The sequence below is a fragment of the Mus caroli genome, unplaced genomic scaffold, assembly GCF_978045245.1.
Source record: "Mus caroli unplaced genomic scaffold, Mus_caroli_1 scaffold_7, whole genome shotgun sequence".
Classification (NCBI taxonomy): Eukaryota; Metazoa; Chordata; class Mammalia; order Rodentia; family Muridae; genus Mus; species Mus caroli.
The window spans coordinates 49,137,683-49,163,248 of record NW_028227262.1 but is presented as its reverse complement, the minus strand read 5'-3'; the positions used below and the strand labels follow the sequence as shown (position 1 = coordinate 49,163,248).

At 44.2% G+C, this 25,566-nt stretch overlaps 1 protein-coding gene and 1 long non-coding RNA gene across 10 annotated transcripts in view; one reads left to right on the top strand and one right to left on the bottom strand.

Moving 5' to 3' along the window:
• The window catches only part of Foxp1 (forkhead box P1), a 597,317-nt gene that overhangs the window by 570,261 nt on the left and 1,490 nt on the right, over nt 1-25,566 (bottom strand). For 8 of the 9 annotated variants that reach the window (XM_029478340.2, XM_085840212.1, XM_085840223.1 and 5 more), the window contains exon 2: nt 24,957-25,078. The exons of the other annotated variant lie outside the window; for it this stretch is intronic. The gene's annotated coding sequence lies outside the window, so the exon portion shown is untranslated. The remainder of the gene's footprint in view (nt 1-24,956; nt 25,079-25,566) is intronic. 9 annotated transcript variants of the gene reach the window in all.
• LOC147003871 (uncharacterized) lies at nt 539-3,815 on the top strand. The gene is made up of 2 exons (XR_015047578.1): nt 539-728; nt 3,553-3,815. It is a non-coding gene; the product is annotated as an uncharacterized LOC147003871 (long non-coding RNA).

Genomic DNA, 25,566 nt, shown 5'->3' with positions numbered 1-25,566 from the left:
CAAAGGTTCTTCCCACCAGTAGGAAACATCTACGGATGTCCCAGGATGGAAAGACAAAACTCGTTCACTTTTTCAGGTTTCATCATTAGCTGGTTCATCTTTTTCCCTTTGTCTTTGCTGGAGAAAACAATGTAAGACCCTTCTGTTTTTCATTCTTTTTTCCAGTGATTATAATCTGCTAACAGTGCCAGCAGACACCATACATGCCTCCCTGTGTCCCAGTATTTGATTTATTAATTTTTCCCCAACAGATCATGGACACGTTACAACCAAAATATATAATCATTTTCTTTGCATGTGTGTGAGCACTGAGTGTATGTGTGTGTGTGTGTGTGTGTGTGTGTACTGAGGGGTATGTGCACGAACGCGAACCGCGGCCTGAGGTTGTCAGGCTGTCAGCTCTCTAAAATTTATATATGGAGGCCGGCTCTCCCACTAACCCTGGAGTTCACAGCTTTAAAGACTTGCCCTGAGGAGTCCCTGTGTCTGCTTCCTGTGTTCTGAGATTACAGGCAGGCTGCAACGCCCACCTGACTTTAACCATGGTTGCTGGGAACTCAAACTCCGGTCCTCGGGTTATGCACCAAATGCTTTCCACGCTGAGCCATCCCGTCCTCCTGGCCCTGGAGTTTCCACCTTTTTAAGTTTGGAACCATCACAGAAAACTTAAGCTGCCTTACAAACCAAGCCCATCACCCAATGCCTCAAACATTGCTATAATCTGAGAGGTAAGTGTCTGTGATTATTTAACAGTAGTCTAAACATAAAAATCTTTCTTTTTAGCTGCCTATGAACACAAAAATATTTGGAATGCTGGCCGTTAGGTACAGTTTCTATTCAGGAGACCTCGTTAAGAGTCTGGATGGGAGTTATGAAATCTGCAGCCTCGACCAGGAACGTCTGACTCTACAAGTTTCTTAATCTAGGATGAATAGGCGGTTCACAGTATGTTCTCCAAAAAATTTCAAATTTTATTTCTCCACGGCAAAAACAAATCACTTGCTCTTCAACTCTCTGTAACAAGTACAATCATAACATGAGCATCCTATCTTTGACAGAATGAAATTACAAGAGCTTTAATCGGGTTTCATCAGTTAATTAGATTTAATGAATACTATTATTGGCTTCACCTTCTGTGAGTTTCTTCTTGAGGTGCCCAATGGTAGTGCTTGGGTCTGGCATCCTTCACTGTTTAGAGAAAAGTTCTGTCAAGAGCCCAGCCCCTTAAAAGCCTTCAATTCCTCTTTGGGGTGTGTTTTTAAAGAAATCTTAAAACTCAACATGAGTGAAATTATGTCGGAAAATATCATTTGATCTAAATGAAAAGGCCTGTGTCAGAGTGGAGCATAAACCCTTTGTGGGTGGGAGCCCCAGTCTCCTAAAATAAGTACTAATTTTGAGAAAGACGTGAGACCTGTTGGGAGGGGGAGGTTCCTCTGGGTTTTTCATTTTTAGATTCCAGTGTTTCATTTAGTTCCTCACAAATGCAGAAGAAAAAATCAAAACCATCTCATGGTGACCAGGGATGTGGTTCAGTGGGTAGCGCGCTCACTTAGCCGACTTGATCCCAGCCCTACTCAGGGGTGGTGCAAGCCTGTAATCCCAGCATTCAGGACTCAGGAAGATGAGGATTCAGGGGCATCCTGGGGCACCTAGGGAATTCCAGGCCAGCTGCAGCTAGGTGAGACTTTGTCTCAAAACTAAACTAAACTAAACTAAAATCTCTTTGAAGTTACTGTTTGTGGTCAACCTCCGGGGGTGGGGGGGCGGGGACAGGAGACATAATAGCTCACCGAACAAGTTCTAGTGTTTCGATGTCACCTCTTCCACCAGGTTCCATATAAAACATAATTTTTAAACTTGAACAAACAGTAAAAAGAGATGTTGAGAAGTTCACAGGGTTTGGCAGTGAGAAAGTGCTAATGGCAGCTGTGGCCGAACACTCAGAGAGCATTGGACCCCTCCTCCCTGATGTCCGCAGGCTTTAGCCCTCTAAACACATTTTATGCTCAAGGTCGAGCATAAACCAGGCATCTGTTATTGTGTGCTCAGAAAAGAGCAGAGACAGGGGGATGACTTGTGGGTCACTTTCAGGGATACATTACCTCAATACCATTTGGCAAGCTCCATGCAGAGAGAGAATATCACAGTAATGTCTGCTTACAGTAACACATTTTTTAAAAAAAAGATTTATTATATGTAAGTACACTGTAGCTGTCTTCAGACACCCCAGAATGGCATCAGATCCCATTACGGATGGTTGTGAGCCACCATGTGTTTGCTGGGATTTGAACTCGGGACCTTCAGAAAAGCAGTCAGTGCTCTTAACCACAGAGCCATCTCTCCAGCCCCCAAAGTAACATACTTTTAAAAACAAACTTTATTATTAAAATAACTTGCAAATAATTAAGAACATCATACACCAAATTAACTAGAAGAATACCAGTCTGTGCAATTCAATACTCTATCCAGTTAGGAAAGGAGTCCAGAAGGAAAATCATGGAGCTTCACATGGGCCTTTACATGCTCAGTACTGAATATATTTATGCCCTTATCCACCACCAAAACCAAAAGAAAAAAGGAATCCACAACAGAATGGAGAGCAGAAAAAGAATTAGCTTTCTGTCCTCCTCTTTCCTATCTTGTCTATTACCTGCATCCAGTCCTTCTGTATCTAGTTATATCTGGCCTTTCTTATTCTCTTTTCTTCATATTGTACCCATATATACAGTTGCTTACACACATGCATATATTTTTTTGGCTAGATTCCATATAAAAGAGAGAGCGTGCAGGTTTTCTTTCTGAGATGATGTGACCTCACTGAATATTACAGATCCCAAGCCCATCCCCTGCCTTGCAAATTTTGTGATTTTGTTTTTTCTTTAGAGCTGAGTATTATTCCATGTTTTTATATATAGTAATTTTTATTAACCGTTCATCTGCTGACGAACAACTAAGCTGCTTCCAACCCTTTGCTCTAGTGAATAAAGCAACAATAAACTGAATTCCATACCCCCTTTCACCTAGAAAACTGTGAGAACTAAAAAGGGAGAGCGCCCATTCATCTAGTGTTGAATTAAGTAAAGACAGCGAGTAAAAACCGTCACAAGCTTTTAAAGGAAATAATCGGAATAGAGTGGCCAAAAAGACGTCACACTTCCAGCACGTTTTGAACTGTGTTCTGGTTTCCTTTTCTTAAACTGTGATAAAACACTCTTGACCATAAACAACTTGATAGGTAAAGGACTTACTTCACCTTATAGTTCCAAAAGACATTCTATCACTGAAGGAAGCCAGGGCAGAAACTCGAGGCACATCCAGAGTCAGGGACTGAAGCAGATGCTACGGAGGATGGCCGATAGCTAGATTGGCTGCCAGGCTCAAGACCAGCCATCTTTCTTCCTCAGCCCAGGCCCACCTGACAAGGACTGGTTCCACCCACACTGGGCTGGGCCGTCCTCCATCAATTAGCAAGCCAGACAATGCCCTACAGACATGTCTATAGACTAATCTGATAGAAGCAATTCTTCAACTGAGGTTCCTTCTTCCCAGGTGTATCAAACTGCAGCCAAGATTTGCTATCAGTGTGGTAAAGCCAATGAAACTCTGCACGCGGATGCTCCTGCCACATTCTGCATGTGGGCTAAGACTGGACGAAAAGGACAGGACCAAAACAAACCAAGGGTTCCATGAATCCTGTTAACTGCCAGGGACCACAGCAGCCCTCAGGAAGCATTTTACAGAGAAGATTTACAGAGAATGAATGGTCCCAGGGTAACCTGAACAGAAGCAAGAGATAAAACTGCTTAATCTCATTTATAGGTGTTTAATTCACAAGAATGGATTAAAAAAAATACATACACACATTAAAGTACAGAAAACATGGTAATAACCATTTTACATATGCATATATTGATCTGTGTGTGTGTGTGAGAGAGAGAGAGAGAGAGAGAGACAGACAGACAGACAGACAGACAGAGACAGAGAGAGAAAGTGTGTATGCATGCACGCCTGGTGTGCATGTGCAGATCAAAGGTCAACATGGAACAGATTTGTCAATTGGTCTCCCTACTGTTTTTGGAGACCAAGTCTCTCAGTGAAACTGGAGCTCACCAGTTTTGCTAGAGCTGCAGGCCAGTGAGCCCCAGGCTCCTCCTACGCAGGCTGGGGTTACAGGAGTGCACCGCAGTGCTAGCCTTTTACATGGGTGATGGGGGTCTGAGCTCTGGTCTTCATGTTTGTAGACCGAACAAGCAACTTCACTGACTCAGCAAACTCCCTAAGGCCTACAGCGCAGTGGTTTAAAGACCATCACCTCAGGAGACACACTGCTAGCTGGAATTACTAAACTCACAATAGATTGTCCATCAAGCACCAGGACATGACCCAACCACTAAATGTTTTTCTTATGGCCAGAAGGTAAGACAAAGAATCTTTACAATTAATTATTCTAAAAACTGGGCCTATACAAATGATCTTTCTGAATAAGTAACTGGAAAATGACTGGTTTCCAGTTTGAGTTAAGAGGGAAATGGCAGAATTAGTTAAGTAATATTTCTAGAGGAAATCATTATGAACAATTTGGGCAGCCCCCAGACTATTGCCTTCTATATATCAAATGGTGAATTTATACGTTTCCCTGAACAAAGGCTTGTTATATAATAATAATTGTTTCTCTCCAACTATAGCAACAAAACACTGGTTCCTCTAAAAACAAACAAACAAAAAGCTCCTGCAAACTCACTGTCAACCTTGGTTAAGTCTGAGTTAGGAATTATCAGTATCTACCATATCTGGGCACAGTGCATCTACTTAAGAGAGTTGACTTCCAAGGTCATGGCTGCCTGCACCTGTAACTTTGTTCCTGCATTGTACAGGCAAGCAGGAATTGAGGAAAAGGCCAACAGCGCCCCTTTGGGACCAAACAACCTTTTCACAGGGGTTGCCTAAGACCATCAGCTGTTTACATTAAAAGGTATTTACATTCGGATTCATAACAGTAGCAAAGTTACAGTTATGAAGTATCAATGGAAATACTGTTATGTGGGGGAGGGGGTCACCACAACATGAGAATTCATATTAAAGGGTCAAAACATTAGGAGGGTTGAGAACCACTGCTATAATGTGGCAGCATTGTGTCTGCTCCCCTAGTTGCCATAGCTACCAGGTCAAGGTACTCTCTACTCCAAGATGGAGATCGCCTCATACCTGGAGAGAAAGCCACACTACATAAGAGCAAAGGCCCACCATTACCCTTGATGGCCGGAATGACCTTAGTCACCATAACCTGTGTATGGCTGACTATTCCCTAGACAGTGAGCTGCTATGGAAGTACCATAATTTTTCTATCTTTGTATTTCCCACTCACAGAGCATAACCTGTGTTATACAGAAGCAGGAATGGTCATCGAAGCAAGTCATTCAGACTATCCCCAGATCCCAGTGCATGGTGGTGACTCGCACACATGGGAAAGAGCAGTGAGAACAGTGAGAAACTGGAGTCCTCCACATTGCCGTGGGAATGGAAAGCAGGCGGGTGGGAGGCTCCTCAACGGTTAAACGCAGCAGGTACCATATCCCAGCAATTCCACTTAGGTATGTACCCAGGAGAACTGAAAACATACGTCCACACAAGAACCCATACGTGAATGCTCACACTAGCCTTGCTTGAAAAAGCCACAAGCCGAAGACAGGCCAAGCATCTATCAACACATGGATGAAAAGCACAGCCAATATATACAATGGGATGGTACTCAGCCCTAAGGAGGGATGGAGTACTGACTCATGCTACAACATGGATAAACACTGGAAACATTATACAGACATGCAAGGCCACACAGATAACTCCACTCACAGGCAATATCCAGAACAGACAAGATATAGAGTGAAAAGTATGTCAGACAGCTGCCTAGGGATGAGGAGATGGGAGGAGAGGGAAGAGGCTGCTAAGTGGTAGGCAGGGACCCTTAACCAGGGGGTCTCTACCTTCCTAGTTTTTTTCCATTACTTGAGATCGGACACAGACTGAAATTCTTAAATGGGTATTTTGGGAGAGAGACACTCATGTCATTTTATCATAGCACATTGTACTAATTACTGTTAATTTCTTTTTTTAAATTTATTTATTATATGTAAGTACACTGTAGCTGTCTTCAGACACTCCAGAAGAGGGCATCAGATTTCATTACGGATGGTTGTGAGCCACCATGTGGTTGCTGGGATTTGAACTCAGGACCTTTGGGAGAGCAGTCGGCACTCTTAACTGCTGAGCCATCTCGCCAGCCCTACTGTTAATTTCTTGCTGAGCCTCATCTATAAATTAAACTTTAACCTAAGTATACAAGGGTCAGTCCCATAGACTGAGCATGCAGAAGGCACTTTAGAATAGATGACCCATGGGTGAGAGAGACTGTGTGTGACCCCAGACAGCATCCATACCCACCGGACTCCATCGCCTTTATCCCAGGACATCCTCTGTGTTGTTCCTTCACTGCCCACATCAAGGCCACATTTCCACTTTCATGGACGGGGAGGAGGAAGAAGAAACGTCAAGTCAGCGGGGCAATGAACAAGCTGACATTTTTCCTCTTTGCAGAGCCAGAGCTGCTATCCACTGCTGCAAACTGTGTGTCCTACTCCGCGGCAAAAGAAAGTGGCCAAATGTGAAAACCTGATGAGAGCTCGGGTTTAGAACCAAGACTCTGCAAATAAGGCTCTGCCTTGGACTTCTGCCTCCTATGCTGGGAAGCCACAGCAGGATCTGAAAGCATTCAACTAGAGTCCACTAGATGGCTGCTCTGCCCTCACTGTGGGCCCCACCCTGGCAACCACTGGAGGCCCTGTGATGGGCCTAGGGCTCACCATGTTCTAGGCCCTCTGCCCTGTGCTAAGTGTGTTACAAGCCTTCCCTTTGCTAATCCTCACCACCAGCCGTATGGGCTCAACACTAAGGTAGCATTTTGTGGGAAAGGAAAATGAAGCAGAGAAATGTATAATAGCAGGGCAGTGTCATGTGGCCTGTGAGTGGTGAGGCTGGGGGTCAGAACCTGACCTTCAGGCTCAGAATCTGAGGCACTATGTGTGGAACGGGACTCACCAATGCACGGTGATCCTGCTGCTCCTGGGCACAGTCACAGACACCACTACATTCACCTGTGCCTGAAGGCTGAGGCTGGGCCTGGCTGGGCCCTGCCCACACTGTCACATTATGCCAGCAAGCAGAGGGTGCAGAGAAACCTACCCAAGGTCATGCAAATACTGACTACTAAACAAGACCTGATCCCGCTCTGTCTGGTTCAGACAATGAAGTCTGGTTGTTCATGCTCAGGTCTGTAGCTAACCTGTGGTTTACCAACCTCACGGTTATATGACCAGGACCAAAGAACCATGCTCTTCCGTTCACTCCTTGGAGACAACAGGAAAAGATGAGCAGTGCCCTTGGGAAATGAGACTTCTAGATAAATCAGTACGAACCTAGTAAGGTCAAAGTAAAGGAGCCAGTCTGGCCATGCAAGACAAGGGGAGTGTGTGTGTGTGTGTATGTGTGTGTGTGTGTGTTTGTACATGTATGTGTGTGCACAGCCAGTGAGCAGTCACAAAGAACCAAGCTCTGCCAGGTCTCTTGCTGCTTTATGGGGTCACACAAGTGGACCGAGATGATCTTTCAGCCAAGGCAGGAGATGTATGGGTACTCCACACACATACCTGTTGCCAAAGGTAGAGAGGACCCTCCCACAGAGTGGGTTAATCTGTGTAAACTTTATTCAATGCACTCTATGTCCAAGAGGTCACCAGAACTAGGTCAAGAACAGAGGGACTTTATCTCTTCTACAGACAGGACAACCATGGGCTTTTCTGAAATCTTATGACAAAGACCAGAGTAAACCTGAAAGACAGCACTCTTTCTGGATATAGCACTGGTCAACTGGAGGCGCACACAAACATTTGGAAAGCCCAGTTTCCAAGCCTCAGGTCTGAATGAGGAAGTGTAGAATGGAGTCTCAGGCTCTGAGGCCTTTCAGCTCTAACCCAATGCTCCTTCTCTGCAACGGCTGAGGATCTTCAACAATAGTGTGACATTCTAGGGCCCCTGGAAAGAAAGATACAGCTGTGTGTTCATACCAACCTGCTCCCAGAGCCAGAGTTTGCCACCCACACCTTCAAAGGAGCCTTGCAAGCTGATGCCAACCAGTGTGACTTCCCCCTTACAACCCTCCTGGCACATGTGAATGCCCAGGGCATGCCAGATTACTGGTAAGGTGATAACGGTGGTGGCATATACCTGCTTGGCACCATTGGAATGAGGCTCCCTTGGCCCACCTAAGGTTTCACTTCCTGTTATCTGCACCTACCCCAGTGGTAGAAGAAAACAGAAACACCCAGCAAACCCAGATGTCAGAAGCTTAGCCAAAAGCAGAGACTCGGCTAAAACAAATCAACCCAACTTTCAAAACACAGCGAGACAATGAACTTGGGTCTCCGTTGCCTATATCTCGGGGATGAAGTGTTGTCTTCCAACTTTGAATCATCCTTGCAAAATCCATCCTTCCTTCTGAGCTTTGCCCACTTCATACACCTTTTAGCCAAAAAAGATGCACACATAATAAATCAAAAGAGTAACATGTACACTGATGGCATTGGCAGAACTAATTTAGTCGACAGAACAAATGAAATGTGTTAGATTATGTCTGGTTAGGGTTCCCTGTTGGTGGTTATTGTTAGGGTTTTGTTTGTTTGGGATTTTTTGTTTTGTTTTTTGTGGGGGATGGGGGATGTTTTGGTTTTGATTTGGTTTAGTTTTTGTTTCATTCTCTTTGTTTTGTTTTGTTTTGTTTTGTTTTTCATGGTAAAGTTTCTCTGTGTAACCCTGGTCATTCTGGAACTCATTGTGTAGACCAGCTTGACCTCAAACTCATAGAGATCCACCTGCCTCTGCCTCCCAAGGGTTTTGTTTGTTTTTGGAGCTGGAGCTTCACACTGTAGCCCAGGCTGACATGAAACTGTACACAGCCCAGGCCAGCCTCAAATTCACAATCTTTCTACCTCAGCCTCCCAAATGTTGGCAGTACAGGCATGCCCCACCATATCAGGCTATTATACACATGCACTTATCAAAGAGAAAAGCAATGGAGAAGTTAAAAGCCCCAACAAGCATTGACCAATTCTTCAGCCCACAGTGCCTGGATTCAGGCTGTAGGTGTTCACCACAGCACAGTGGTGTGACTGGACATGAGAACAAGTGAGATCAGGATTCAGTTACACACCAGCCGGTGCTCCAAGCTCAGGGTCCTCAGCCCTAACCCAACTTTGTGTAACAAGAATGAAATGGTTTTAGCAGAGCTTGGGTTTGTTCTAATGAATTGAATTGGGAATTTAAATTTCACTGTGAATGCTAACAATCCTTTGGGGAAGTTACTTTCATTCTTTCCTGAAGAGATGGGCAAATGGAGAGAAAACCACTCAGGAGTCAGGTCTGTTGATGTAGTGAAGGGTCAGAAAGTGAGAGTTCATATTCTTTACAGCACAGGTCAGCATTCCCCAAGCAGACACTGTACAAGGACCCCAGGCCCTCAGCACGTGGTAAGGCGATTCCATCAGTAAATTCCTCATGGAACTCACCACAAGGATGTCTGATTTAGATTTTAAGCAATTTGTTGTATACAATTTACTCTCTCAAGGAGTCTTGCTAACTATACATATTTTGTATGTGTGGGGGTGGGGGTAGAGCTAAACAGACTCTTAATAAGAAATTCAAATCAAGGCGACACCTGCCTTCTGGCCTAATGGAAAAATCAATCTGTCAGGTCTTAATTAAGTACCCAGGCTAGAAAAAGGCCCCTGCTCACTCTTTGTATACTAACCTCCCAGATTTTAGGTAGTCAACTGTAAACAAGGGCTCTGTGATTCAGAAATCAGAACTACCATAAAGAAGGCTCATTGGATTCTGGGCAGTCATATATTTAGTAAACCAAAGATTAGAGATGAATGAGGTAAGACCGTTGACAAGGAATCTTGTGAATAATGAATGACATTGGTTTTGGGCATCCAAGTGATATTTGCATCAAAACACCTGAGGTTATCCCAAAGCAAGCTGGGGCAGCTGGTGGTCAGAAAGGAATGTTTGCTGGCCCAGTGCTAATTCTGAGAAAATAGATGAAAAGGTAAATAAATATGGAACTTATAAACAAGTGAATGGCTGAATGAATGAATGAGCAAATAAATAAATAAATACACATATTTTACTTCTACAAGGGTAAATAAAATTCCTCACATCCCCTTCTATGTTTCATACCATCCCTAAGAATGGAATTGCAGAGGTGAGAACTCCGACTGGTGACCCGGGAAATGACTTCAGCCAGGAAAGTGCTCATCCGGCAAGCATGAAGACCTCAGATGGACCACCAGTATCTCTGTCAGGCGTAGCCACATACTCTTACTATCTCAGTGCTGGGAGGCAGAGACCATGGGTCCCTAGGGCTCACTGAGCAGCCAGCCGGCCTACCTACTTGGCAGGCTCTAGGCCGCTGAGAGAGTTATCTCAAAACAATAAGGTGAACTGCACCTGAAGAGCAACTCTCGGGGTTGGCCTCTAGGTTCCACACATGTGCCCGTGGGAAAATAATGTAATTCAAGTCTAAAACCAGAGAGAAACCCCTTAGGTTGTCTAACTTTGGGACCACTGCAGTAGCATCAGTAGTTGCCATAGTGATTACAAAGATGATATACAACGGGCATCCAATGGAAATATGAAAATACCCTGAAGGAAGGTTCTTGTGCAGCCGAACCATCCCTGCTTAAGGGACCACAGGGGTCACTCTCTGTGGCTGATTTGTGCTTCCTTTTCTCCTACTAGCACAGCCTAGGCTGATAAAGTCATCCCTTGTTCTTTGTGGGAAACACTCCAAACCTCAATTGGTCCCATAAGAACATCCTCCTATAAATCACAACGTGTGTGATACCGATTTCCCTCCCTGCTACCTCCGAAGGCCACAGAGACGAAGAACATCCATCCCAGCCAGTCCTCTGCATGCTCTACACAAACTCTTTACAGCCCTTCCCCTTGGCTCTAGACAGTCAGAGCACCAGAAGAGTTGACCCCATCCTTGCACGGAGGAAATGTAGGCACAAGCTGGAAGAAAGGAAGAAAGTTCAAAGGGTTAAGAATTCCTTTTGTCAGCTCTCGTCATCAAACAACCACAGGGAAAGGAAAACATGACTACAGTGCCTTGTCATAAAAGGTGAACTCAGGTCATTGGAAGAATAACTATTACCAACACACAACCACCAAAATACAATGTTTGCATGGGCTGATGATACTTTGATAAAGGCTTTGCTCACGTGCACCTCCCGCTGGCCAACACCAGCCACTGGCCCTGCCAGTAAGACCGTCAAACTCAAGAAACCTCTTGAAACTCAAATAGTAACTACTCACTCAGGATGCCAGAATCTAAGATGTAGAAACTTGAAACCAGTTACAGAAGAGACTCAAAACCACTTGGTTCAAGGTGATGCAGTTAATAGTTTAAAATTCAGAATTAGCTAATTAATTAATTAAAAATCCCTTCTCAGCTTCCAACTCAAGGCTTGAGCCCCCATAAGGGAAGCTCATCCCCCTAGACAGTACACCCTTGCTGGCTGCTAGAGCATCTGCATCCTCAGGCTTACCGGCTGACTTGGGTCAACTGTTCGAGAGCATGAATAATTAACTCCTCAAAGCAGAAGCACTCTCTCTGCACGTTCCCTAATTCACACACTGGAATAAGACAATAGATGCTGGCTCTTTCCGGAGGCTGAAATCCAATTTAACATCCAGAAACCTCCTTCGGGAATAAAGGCCAGGGCAGGTGACCGAGTAGAGGCTAATGGGGACAGAAGGTAGTCAAAAGGTGAGAGCCCAGGGGAGGACTAAAGGAAAGAGAGAAACGCAGTAGGGTACATGGGCAGAATCAAAGCCTTGAAAGCCAACACTACATCATCTTGCAGAGAAGACCCTGCATCAGTACGGTGGTGGTTGTGAGCAAAGCTACCACCCCACTTCTCTCTGACTTTGCACCACATGTCTCTGGTCTACTTCACGTTCTGTGTCTTTACTGAAAGTTCAAAGGGTTCATGGACTCAAACTTTCTACACGGTCAGAGGAATTTGTTTCATAGAATTCTGGCACTCTGACACCTAAGATCCTGCTTCTCCAAAGTTGATATGGAGAGAAGAGACAAAACAGTTGTTTATCATTTTGCCCAAAATCCATGCCCCAACCTGCAATCCAACATGATGCTGTCAACAGAACACAGGAAAAGCAAGACACGGGTGCCACTGAGAGACTGAATGGCCCATAACAGGATCATGTAGCCATAACTAACCTCAGGAGCTGTGACCATGCAAACACTCTCTCAAATCACTCCCTGATACTTTACACTATGTTACCCACAATCGGGCCCCTGACTTCCATCAACATGGCTCTAAAGGCCTACGCTATACATCTCAGGACTCCTATAGACACACCAAACAGCAGAGAACATCTGGCCTTCCTGGTACGGCTCTCAGAAAGAAGCAAATGACATATAAATACATTTACTGAAGGATGAAGTAGTCATTATCAATTACATAGGATACATTATATGAGAAAGTGCCCCTGGGATGGAGACGTAGCTCTGTGGTAGAGCTCTTGCTCAGCCTGCCCACAAGCCTGGGCACAATCTCAGCACCACCGACCTTTGTTACAGTGAGAAGTCAAGTCTGATGGGTGGGGGCTGACAGTTCAGAGGGAGCCTGCCATGATAAGGACCTAAGCTTCTACACACCACCTATGTAAAAAATAGCCACGATGGCATGTGCTTGTAATCTAGCACCAGAAAGGTGGAGACGGGTGGATCCCTGGGGCTCACTAGCCAGCCTAGATTAACTGGCAAACCCTGTAAAATTGTTTGTCATTTTCCAAAAATATATCCATATGTCCATACAGTATATAGCTATGTACACAAACACATTTCCCTTAGATACATGCATGTAAATTTATACATCAATGTCACATCCCCTCTCTAGATTCCAGTCTCCTAGGGACAAAGGTGCGACTGGCTTGGAGCATCAGTGAGGTCCTATGGAGAGCTGACATGTCCGCCACCCCTACCTATGACACTAGGATGTCAAAAGCCCAGCAAACTCCCCCATTAACACTGCATAGCTCAAAAACAAACTGGCTCCCACTTGCCTCCTCATTCCAATACAAAACTTTTAATGCTCACTTGGCAAAGGAAAAGAGAAAGAAAATACTTTTACAGATACGTATATAGATAATGGATATGACAAGCTACAAATAGTTTAAAGACATCATTTCTGACTTAGTTATTGTAAAAGTAGCCCACAGTCTAAAGATACTTTTCAGGGCTCAAGTTCAAGGTCAAAAGAAAGGGTCACCCTTTTTGATTCTCTGTTCACATGTGGAAGCATGGTCAGGCCCCCTGGGAGTTCCCTAATCAAGAAGAGAAGAAGGTGCCAGAGCCAGGCTCCTCTGTGACCACCCAGGATCTGCACTGTACACAGGTGCTGGAAGATCCTGCGAGATCGCATAATTAGGAGCATTAAGCAATCATCCTGCACTCAGGCTGTTGGAGAAAGGAAAAGCAGGGTCTGGGCGACGCTTTGGGAGATAAATTCCACAGCTTTTCACCAAGTTGAAATCTTGGCTTTGGACACACATAAAAATGAGCCTGGCTGATCTTAGCTCCCAGTGGATATCTGCCAGATCGCAATGGTTGACCCAGTTGGCCCGCCTTACCACAGGGAAGACCACTGTTGGAAGAGCAGATGGCAGAGCTGGACAGAGCCAGCATGGGCCCTGTACAAGGGACAGAAGCAAGGGAAGGCAGGACTCACTGGCCCCGACCAGGGTGCCACTGTGCTTTCCAGAGAATCTATAATAACGCATCCTTGGAAGAAGTGTTCTCCAAACAGGCTCCCATCAGACTCTCTCATATCTTTCAATCACCAGTTCTTACAGCCTATAAAACACAGCTCATTATTCTCTTTTTCTCTCTTGTCACTTAGTACAACTATGCATCAACAAAACAAGTGCTGACACCCATTTACAGAGACTCAGTATCGGCTACAGATTAGGTTCACTGCTTCCCAGAAGGTCTAAAGATGCCATGGTACCAGTGCAACTAACGCCTCGCTGAAAAATCACGACCGAGTACAACCTTCTTTGCTACAAGCAAGCCACTTTTTGCCTAAATCAAACCTGTTGTTTAATGGCTAACAAGCTCTACTGTCCACACTGAACATGTCCCTCATTCCCAAAGAGCACTGTCCAAACATTCCCTTCTGTTAGATTTTCCTCCCTTCTGCAGAGAAACATTGGCTACCTTTAGAATATTTTGTTTAACATCTCCAGCCATTTGTGCTATTTACTGAGTACCTGATACTCTAATAAAATGTCAGCACAAATAACCAAGTTGTCCAGGAAAAAAAAAATCGTAAGTTTTCCCAGCCCTCTCTGGCTTGACAAGGTAAACATTTCGAGATGGCCTCTGTTAGTCCTGCTGACACAAACGCCTTTTCTCTTTCCTCTCAAATTACCAAAGATTATCATTTTACTCTGCAATGAGCCTGATGAAATTGAAACTCTGTACATCAGAATTAAATATGTTCCATCTACTCAGAATGAACAGTGCATTATTTATCACTAATACTTAATGACAAAAAGAGAGAGAGAGAGAGAGAGAGAGAGAGAGAGAGAAAAAACCCGGATAACTTTCCCCGATTATACCGCTGATGACATCCCGCCTCGCACCATCGATTCTCATGGTCATTAGCATAATCTCGGAGCCTCAACTCCAGCTTCTGCAGCAAGTTTGGTAACAGAGCTGAAAGTAGACACGCACACTATTTTAAAAACATGTTCTGATTCCCATCTAAGCATATCTTTATTTATATGGCTTTCTTACCATCAAAATGCCAGCCCTTTAAATTATGCAGAAATCACTTTCTCCACTGAAGAACAAGGTGCTACATCATACCAAGGCTACAGACGTATAAAGAGCCTGTTAATTCAACGTCGCTCTTTAACTCGCTACCCTGCATATGCAACTCTGAAGTTCTAAGCCAACCCTTTAAATAAGAATGAGGAAATGGACAGGCTCCTTCAAATGAACGCCTATTTCCCCACTCCCACCCCTCCCTAACAGAAAAGGCCAGCCACTTGGAAGATTATTTTTACTCGAACCCGCTGATAAATGGTTGAGATTATTTAAGGTTATTTTCCTCTGAAAGTACACACAAATAAGCAAATTACAGAATAGGAGTCAGGAGTGAAGGCTTAGCCCACATTTTATACTGCTAGGTTTAGGGTTCAAATGTCAAGCATTTGTTTTGGGTTAAAATTCAACACTACAAATGGGTCACATGGAAAGGGGAGCTCGGGAGCTGGAAAGCTAGCCCAGGGGGAAGAGCATGTGTTGCTCTTGTAGAAGACCCAGGTTCAATTCTTAGCTCTCACACGATGGCACATAACCTTCATCACTCTGGTTCCAAGGGATCTGACTTTCTCTTATGACCCTCCCCCTCCCCATCTAATATATATGCATACATACATAGCTAAAATAAGAAAGGAAAAAGGGAAGTTAGCTACTGCTATACGTACCCATATGGAAGAATTTCACTAGCTATACCAAATACATTTTTTTAAAACCAGGTTGTCAAAGAATACATACAGTAAAATACTATAATATAAACCTTTGCACATGAATGTAAGATCCTCTTAGGAGGAATGCATACTTTATATATTAAACATGTGTGTTTAAACATTGCCGGGCGGTGGTGGCGCACGCCTTTAATCCCAGAACTTGGGAGGCAGAGGCAGGCGGATTTCTGAGTTCGAGGCCAGCCTGGTCTACAGAGTGAGTTCCAGGACAGCCAAGGCTACACAGAGAAACCCTGTCTCAAAAAGCAAAAAAAAATAAATAAATAAAAATACACACACAGAGCAAAAACCTGCCAACTGAGTATGATGTCCCTCCTCTGAAGAGATGAGGACAGGTGAGACCAGCAGCCTTTTACCAAACCACTGTGACTTTCAAAGCTGAGCTACAGACACAAAATGCTCCAAATAACTATTCTTTGTTCCTTCGGTGCCTTACATATTTCATAACCCAAATTTAAAAATACAAACATATAGCTTTTAAGACAAAGGTCTGTCCAATACTTTCCTCTAAAGTCTTCCTCACTGATGGATGGAGCCAGCAACTTTGCACTCGGCAGTGACCCTAAAGCCTTGTGTCCCCAAAACAAATCTATTTCCAAGGCTTTCAAAATCACTTAGTATTACCTCATGCTTAAGGAATTCTTTACCAGTAGGACTATACGATGGGAAAGTCATCTCTACCACAGAAAGTTTCTATATTTAGTAAAAGTAACTGTCCTGTTTCCGAAGCAAAACAAAACAAAAACAGGACTCTGAACTGAGACGTCTCCTCGGGGATCTGTGCAGTGTTCAGTTGCTAGGGATGCCAGCAGTCCCTGTGTGTGACATCAGAACACAGAGAGGACAGAGGAACTTCTGCCTGGTGGGGAGGACCCTCCCATGCAGGTCCTGGAATGTTTAGAAACCTTGCTGGAGTTAACTCAGACAGAGAGGTGGTGATGGCAGAAGCAGCCCCGCCCCTTGCCGACCCCTGCCCCATAACTCCCTTTCCCACCCCCAGCCTCCACCCCTGTCCACAGTGAGGAAGAGAACTTGCTCCTGGTACACTGAACCCAAGTGAGAGCCTCATATGTACTGTTAGCGTGCATCCTGCTGCAACCAAAGCCATTATTTAGAAAAGACAGCACATTTAGACAGCCGAACCTTCCTTAAACACAGAGAGGACACACGCACAAAATGGAAACAAATCTGGAAGCATACCAGAGAAGCCCCTGCAAGAAACTATTTTAATACATGTGTTTTTTCTCCCACCCTCTCTGCACCATACATGGACAGTGATAGTTTCTCAAAGTGCAGTGTCCTCTACTTTACAATGTTCGACAACCTGTTCTCTGTGTAATTAAACACAGCCAACTTCCTATTCAAAAATCACTAGAACACATCACTAAAATGGGACTGCTATTGATTCCCTAATGAAATATCAGTTAATTACTTAATCTTTCTTAATGAAATGATTAACATCCTTTCAACAAGCAAGACACCTCAGTCACCAGCACGCTGAGATTTCCAGTGCTGAAGTTTAACCTACTGGAGAATTTTTTTTTAAGTGCATAAACATTTGAACAGAAGCAAACGAACTTTGTGTCACCTAATTATCCCAAAGGGCACCAGAACCCAGCATCAACCTAAATGGAAAGTCCTAAACAGCAAGAACAGTTTTCAGCTGTTATTAAAATGAGGCCACACCAGAATTAAAATGCAAATTAGAAAACCAGTTAAGAGAACTCTGGGTAACTTCAAAAGGTCCATGACAAACACAGACCCCACCCACACCCAAAAGTCAGGACAACTTTCACGTAGGTAACTCTTGGATCTGAGTAGGGAGAGCTACAGCTGAAGAGCTAAGTAACTGCACAGGCCTCCTTAGCACCTGATCTCCCTTATCTCATAATCTTGGAGGAGGCATTCTTGATAGGATTCACATCTGTATTTGTGTGGCATCCTTGGCTGGGCTCTTTCCACCAATATCTGTGCATGTCCCATCACATACACAGAGAATCTCCCAACATGCTTAGGGAAATCAAAATACTTGTGCCAGCAGGTTAATCTAAGGAATAGACAGTTTAGATCTTGAAATCAAACTTGAATGATGAAAGTAGAGAGGAAATCCCAGAATGCCATTTGATGGCAACTAACAGCCATAAGGTGATCACATCACCCAGGAATACGGAGGGAGACGAATCATGAAGGGGAAGACCACACGCTTGGTAGAAGGAAATGACACTCTGCAATGTTCCTTCTTCTTGGCTGAACCCTGAGGCTCTTATGTAGCCTGTGCATCCCAAAGCCATGTTTCCTTCCATGTCTGACTCTGAGAAAGAAGCTTGCCCACCTTTGTTAAGGATTTACAGTGGCCACACATGCAAATCCTCCTGCAGGGTGGCAGCAGGTACTTCTGTGATTCTCGAGCACTGAGGTAATCAGTCTGCTTTCTCCTCTCCCTGCCTCATGCCCGTGAAAATGTGGGTGGTGTTTTCCTCAAGCACAAAGCCTGGCCCCATCCCATATGTGGGGAATCAGGAGCTGTGTGACCTCTGTGTTTGAACTACAGCCCTTTTGAGAGCTCATGGTGGGTTAAAAACAATTGGTCTTCACTCTAAATACAAACAACAACAACACAGGACTAGCTTCTAAACAAAAATTGTCAGTAACCCCCAGCAGGGTAGGCTTTGGTGCCTCCCTCCAGTGACAGCAATCACCGGGGACCATGGGTCTCCATTCTGTAGGCATCTGAACTACATCAGAAATGTTACAAATGTACTCTACTTGTGAGTCATCAATAATTATGATTCAAGGGCTGGGCAGATGGCCAGTGGCTTTAGTGTTTGTTCTACAAGCAGGGACCTGAGTTCAGATCCAGTACCCAGGTAAAAGCCAGGAGGGGCTGCATGCACCTGTAACTCTAGCACTCTGATAGGAAAAGACACATATGCTCACTGGCCAGGCAGCCTACCTGAAAAAGAGCCAACTCCAAGATCAGAAAGAAGCCCCATCACAAGGAAAGAAAGCAGAAAGCAATAGATAGAACAGAATACCTGGCCTCCTCCTCCTGGCTCAGTACACACCGGTGCACACATACACACACTCAAGAGTTCTGATTCACGAATGAGTACCTTAATTAAACTATCCTATCCATATGCATTCTCAAATTCATTCTTTGTCTGTTTGTCTGTCTGTCTGTATCTCTCTCTCTCTCTCCCTCCCCCATCCCCCTCTCTCTTACACACACACACACACACACACAGGTGAATAAAGAGACTTGTTGGCTGCCTCAGGTTGTGGTGGTGCACACCTTTAATCCTAGTGATCAACCCTTGGGAAGCAGAAGCAGGCAGATCTGAGTTCGAGGGCAGCTTGGTCTACAGAGCGAGTTCCAGAAGAACCAAGACTACATAGTGAAACCCTGTCGTGGAAACAAACAAAATCCCCACAAGCCTGCCTGCAACCTCCATCCACCCCTAATAAGAGCATCTACCTGGATCTCTGTGCTCACCTTGCTCAGGGGATGCACGGCTCCAGCAAAATGGACAAAACACTCTTCCTCTACGCACTTCACTCACTGACCTGAAACTGTAAAACAAGCCCCTGTTGTTGAATTACTGAGCTCAAAGGATAGCCCTCCATCACGGAACTCACAGGCAAGAGCCTTGAAGAGACTGGAAGCAGACAAAGTAATGCTGGGATGTATGGGTGAGAGGAAGACATTGGGAATCCACACTAGCTTTGATGCTGGAACTAGAACCCAGTGTTCTAGTCATTGGGCAAAGCACACGGTTAGTAAAAACCAGCTCTACCTGGCAAAATGGCACCGGTGACAAATAAGCATGTATCCAGACACAAAATTCAGAAGACAATCCCTATTTTAAAGGAAGGGAATCTGCTCTAAAATATAAACAGGCATCCTCAGCAAACCGTTCTTGTCTTCTGTTAGAGCCTCTGAAAGCCACGCTAGCCTTTAACATCTTCAAACAGGAGGACATGCTTGCCAATCAGTGGCCCCTCCACCTCAGCTACTGATTTAACAGCAATCTGAGAGAATAAGCCCATCCCAGAAGGATCCTGTAGGGAAAGACTGGAGTAGTAAACAGAACTCTGGAACAGGATTGTGTGTGCATTCGTTATTTCTTTTTTTTTTTCTTTAAAAAAAAAACTATTTTATTAAAACTGTGATTTGGAAAGAAAGTGCAATTAGCTCAGGACAGGCACTGCTGAGATGCACCGAACACACCAGACATATGTAAATATTTCACGGTATCAGTTCCGTTTGAGTAGACCTGTCAGGATATTTACAGGGCTTGACAGTACTTCGGTCTTTAATTAAAATTTTGCCCAGATACTTTAATGTAATTTAAATAGATTATTAGTTGTCAGGATCTAATATAAATTTTGTTTACGATTTAGTTACTTTAAGTACTGGGATTGAGGAAAGTAATTTAACCCAACAACTGAGTGGCCTGGAAGAGCAAGATCAAGCCACAGGAAAGCCCCCAGCATCCCCCGCACTCCACCCCGAGCCTTGCCTGACTACAGCATCATGGGAAACCTCACCAGGTGAAAACAGCTTTCCCCTCCCTCGCACCCCACCCAGTGCCCTCACCAGTGCGTCTGTGAAACAGAATGACTGGGGAGGTCAGAGGCAGGCATGTGCACCTGTTTGGGGTCCTGGCCTTGTCTTCACATGCACGTCTTTCTTTTCCTGCCTGCCTAAGAAATCATCTTCTCACTTTCAGCACCACACGCTAACAACCCAAGAAGCACCTGTTGTGTTCCAGAGGCAAAGCGTAGGTTAAAAACCAGTGTCAGGACTGCAGAAAGAAAAACAAGTCTGGCAGAGATGTCTACAAGCTAACCTGGCCCACACACCTCACGTTCAGTAAAAGTGGTTAGAAACGAACACAGCTTCCAGCCCTCTCTCGTGATTGGGAGCTGCCTCTTTACACAAGGTTTGAAAATGCCTTCCCACAAACGGACAGTAATTAATAAGAATAATTTACTAAAGAAACAAAGAAAGCTGTCTACTTGTCTTTCCTAGTTGCCGTACGCTTGACCTCCGTGGGTTTCCTCTCTGCGGAGCACCAGCCTGGAGCCCACAGAGCAAGATCACCATCGGAGGGAGCAAAAGCAAAGCGATTCTTGAAATCAAATGTTCCTTACATTTATTTTCAGGTTGGGGACACAAGCCAAATGGGCACTACATCCCATTAACCCTGTGGTCACGTGCACACTGAGACAAAGAATCTCCTACGGACCAGAAGGGTTAACTAGCATGCAGAAGGCATCCTAATTTGGCCAGGTTTGCCCCTATTTTAAGAAGTCATCGCATCTCACACACTGCTGCTGCTGCACCAGCTTTTGGCATCCCTAACTTTAATTCATCCAAGTATCAGACAAGAAGTAATTTTCACAATTCAGTTGAAGATGGCTCTTTGCATACCACGCCTGGCCTGTGGCTGAGTGGCCTTCAGATGATTGAACAAGCAAAGAGAAGGATCGTTTGGGAAAACGTGCAAACCTTTCTGGCTGGTTTTTCTCACATGCTCAGTGTTTGATCTCTCGGTGGGATTTACTGCAATCAAAAAAACAAAACAAAACAAAACAAAAAACCAAGAAAACAAAAACCAAACACAAATAATAAATGTATACACAAAAATCTCAATGTATGGAATTTACTTGTTCAGTCATCAAATGCTTTTCTTGGATTTATTTTCTTTACACAACCAACTGTTATTTATAGTCTAGATTTTAAGACATGCTCAAAGACAATGGCTACTATTGCTTACTTAGCAAAACCGGCCTTTACTCTGACTGAAATGTATAAAAGGGGTATGATATGTAACAGAATAAGAAAGTATGAAAAAGGTACTCAGGAAAAAAAATTGTCTTAAATAAAAATACCACCTGTGTAAACGAAGTTAAGCTCTGGAAACCCCTCTGAAACCTGCAGAAACAGCCCATATTCAATGCCTTGAAGTTGCAATTAAATTGTAGTAATTTAAGATTAGCTGGAGAGCAGAGGGCAGCTGAAGGCCTTTGCAGGGCTTCCCTCCCTACTTAATGCTCTCCACTTGGGTTAAATGAGTTTCTTTAATGTAAGTACCTTAAAGGAACCAAATCATAAACAAAATTTATACTATTTTCTGTTAGTCTGAAATCTATTGAAATTTGATTAATGTGTGCCTAAAATTATTTTTAATTGGTAAAACTCTGGCTATTCCCTATAAATTCTCTCGCTATAGCCACTGAAATGGGATCAGACCTCTAGCACCTAAACTTTTCAGAATGGGGGCGGGGGGGGGGCAGAAGGTGAGGGAGAGACAGAGATAGAGAAGAGACAGAAGTAGAAAGATAATGGTACAAAATTAAGTTTAAGTTTCAAGTGAACCATGCAAACCAACTAGATGTGCATGTATTAGGGATGTCTGCAAAGGGAAGCTGGGCTCCAAAGGTTGTCAAATGTGCTAGCCCCTCCCTTCTCTTTCCTAACACTGGAACTGGTCATGCTGTAGTAAAATGTATTTGTTTAGGAAATAGCCCAGTTGTTCTGTTCAGTTCAACAACTGCTGCCAACACAACACCCTTCCACAGAGCCTAGGAGCACAGATGTACAAAGGGGTCTGGGAAGAAGCAAGGAAAACCTGAGTCACAGGCAAAATAAAAATGCTAAGGCCCAATATTAACTCGATTAACTTCTGCTATTGTTGGTCAAATGGTTTAACTAGAAAATATTTACAGCTTTTAAAACAACATGATATAGTACAGAAAATTGCCTAATACCATCCATGTGTATGTTTAACCCACATTGCTTAATTATACAATAAAGGTAGACCAATAAAAGGGTCAGACTTTGAAACATGTTGTGTACCATGGTTATGAAACTCTAGCTTATTAAAAAAAAGAAAGAAAGAAAAGTAGTCACTATGTGACAGGCAGTAGGTAATTAAAAATACAAGCCTTATGTGACAGTGACTTTTACTCTTCTGTGTTTACTTGTCCTATTTCATACTTTGTTCTACTTAATTAAAGATGACATTTAATTCATAGATAGTTTGTAACTGGAAATAAAGTGTTACATAGTTTACACTTCAGGATTTAAATATAAACATAGTATCTTGAGGATATCTTCCCAATGTAAACAGTCACTTGGAATAATTGATGTTTCATTGATATTACTTTGATAAATCTGTGAAAATAAAATGCTAAAGAAATGACTGTTACTCTACTTTCCTTTAAAATGTGAAATACTTAAAATTTCCTAGACAACAAGGGAAGCCAAGTTACAAAAGAATTGAATAAAGTAGCAGCTGGTCATACTGAATGTCAATCAAAAAAAAAAAAAAAAAAGAGGTCATGTGTAATCTAGAGAAGGCTCTCTCCTCTTTTTAAATTCCAAAACTGGGCTTTATCACTTGAGTTTCTTCTTTTTGCTTTTAATTACAACAGCAAATTTAAACCCTCATATATAAAACTCTGGCTCCCTAAGAAGGCAAATCTTCTAAGCAAGATGTGAGAAAATGTTATCTAACTGGTGTGGGAGTCTAATGCTGGGAAAAAGAATTCCATGGTGAGGTTCTGGTTAACATGTAAGACAGTATTCAGATGGCTTAATATTTTTTGGATACCTTTTTGGGTGTGTTCTAAAAAAAAAAAAGAAGAAAAAGAAAAAAAGAAAGAAAGAAATGTATTACAAAATAGTAACTTGTTTAGCATCCATAGGAACTCAAAAGCAGCCCAGAGGCTGGGCATTTCCTTCCAAGGGAAGGCTTCACTTGCACAATAAAGACAAGCATTTGCAATGGTCCATTTCTGCATAAGTGAACATATAGCCTTGCTGGGTTCTCCCTCATAGCAGTTCTTGACAACAACCGGGCAGCAGCCCTGTTTGATCTCCCCTGCTTCCTTAATTTGGGTTGTCAAGGTTCAGCAGTTGGAAGCTGTTTACTTTACTTTTCAAAAAAAAAAAAAAAGTGATTTTTCCCCCCTCTCTCATACAATGACTAATCCAAAGGGGCGGGGGGGGGGGTGAGGGAGTTGTAGCCACTGGCAAGATGCTAAACCTTCCCCTCCTTGCACTAAGATTTTAGTTGACACTTTTTGAATGGTGTTTGAATTTTATTTATACTTTTAATGCTCTTTAATCATAGGCGTTTTAAAGAAGGGAGGGCAAACCCACAACCCACCCACCCCTTTAAAAAAATTCTGTCCCCAGTTTTCTTTTTCCAGACTCTAAAGAGATATATGCACTTCAAAATCAAAACTCAATGGAATTCTTGAAAATGATCTGAAATAGAAATTAGCAAGGAGCCTGCTGCTTCCATCAAGCAAGACATCCCTGGACAGAAAACATCCCAAGCCTTACTAGCTCTCTTAGATTCTCATCAAGCCAGTCCCCTAACTGATTCTCGCTGTGGAAAAAAAAAAAAAATGAAGAGTGGAAAAAAAAAAGGGCAAGAATTTGGGATCCTCCAATACATTTTTCAAAAACAGAAAGAAAAAAAACTTAAATATCCTTGGGTTTTTCTCAGTTCATCTATTTTGCGAGTTCTTCCAGGCTATGGCCCAAGGAAGATGAAGTGCAAGGGTTTCAACCGGCAGACTCCTCAACCGGAATCCAAAATGTTCGTTCCCGCAGCCTTCTTGCTTGAAGAGCAGCGACAAAATAAGAAATCAGAACTCGGAAAATACCTGGAGCTTGCCGTAAGAGCAACCCTGGGCCCTATGCAGTGTCCTGAGTAAGCTCAAATGCAACCCAATGAAATGTTCATTAATTTCATTATTCTACCTAAAGCACCCAGATGAAGGGACTGGGGGTGGGGTGGAAGGAAAAGGGAAGAAACAAGTTTCATTTTGGGTCCTCTAGTCAAGCCGTAAGAAAATAAATTAGGATGAAAGCGTAGGATGAGCCTAGCCTAAATCAATACACTTTGAAATCAGCCCAGCTAGGGTATTGGACACAATGGCTTGGAAATAATTAATAGTTATAAGGGGGGAGCGGGCTGAGAAGTAGAGCGAGGGATGTCACATTTTACACTTCACATTGCACGCTAACTTTGATCTCCAGATTTAGGATTCCAGGAGGAAAGTGAGAGGAAAAGGGAGAAAGCAGGTCCTGTATTGGCTTGCACCTACCAGCCGGATGGGCACATTCCTTGCTCCCCGCGCCTGGTCGCGGATCTCTGGTTGCCCAAGCTGGCTGGTACAGCGCCCCGGCTCCCTGGCTTCTCCCCCACACCCGCGCGCCTGCCATAACCGCCTCGACTTACCCACGGAGTCCGGGGAGGAGGCGCCGGCAGCTCCACGCTTCTCCGCGCCGCCGCCGCCGCCGCCGCTGCCCCTCGCCCGCTCGCCCGCCGCGCGCCGTCCTCCTGGGGCAAAGTTTCGGGGTCTGCGATCGACAAGAGACCGGGGCGACCCTCAGCAAGTCTTCCTTCCGTGAAGGTTGTGGGGTGGGGGACTCGAAGGGGACGAGGTGATTAGGCGGAAGGGGCCAGGAGCAAAGATAGAAGGGGCAGCAAGAAGGAGAGGACCCCCCGAGCTCCAGGGAATAGGCAAAGAGGATGCGCCGCGGGGGATCCCTGCAGGGATCGGGAAACCCGGAGCCCGGCCTGAGCCTTAGTCTCAGCACCTTCCCGGGATCTTACAAAGTTGCAACAACAAAAAAGGAGGGGCAGGACTGGTGGAAAGGGGTGGGATAGGGCTGCGGTGGCAGGCGCAAGGTTTGGAGTTACAACTGTTTATTTAGTCCTTAGGCTCCCAGGGGGCGGGAGCTGCGCGGGAATGGGGGTGCTGCAGGCAGCAATTTCCAAGCAAACACTGGGGTGGGGGGGCATGAGACTTTGTTTCTGGGCGCGGAGCTCCCTGGCGCCCGTGTGT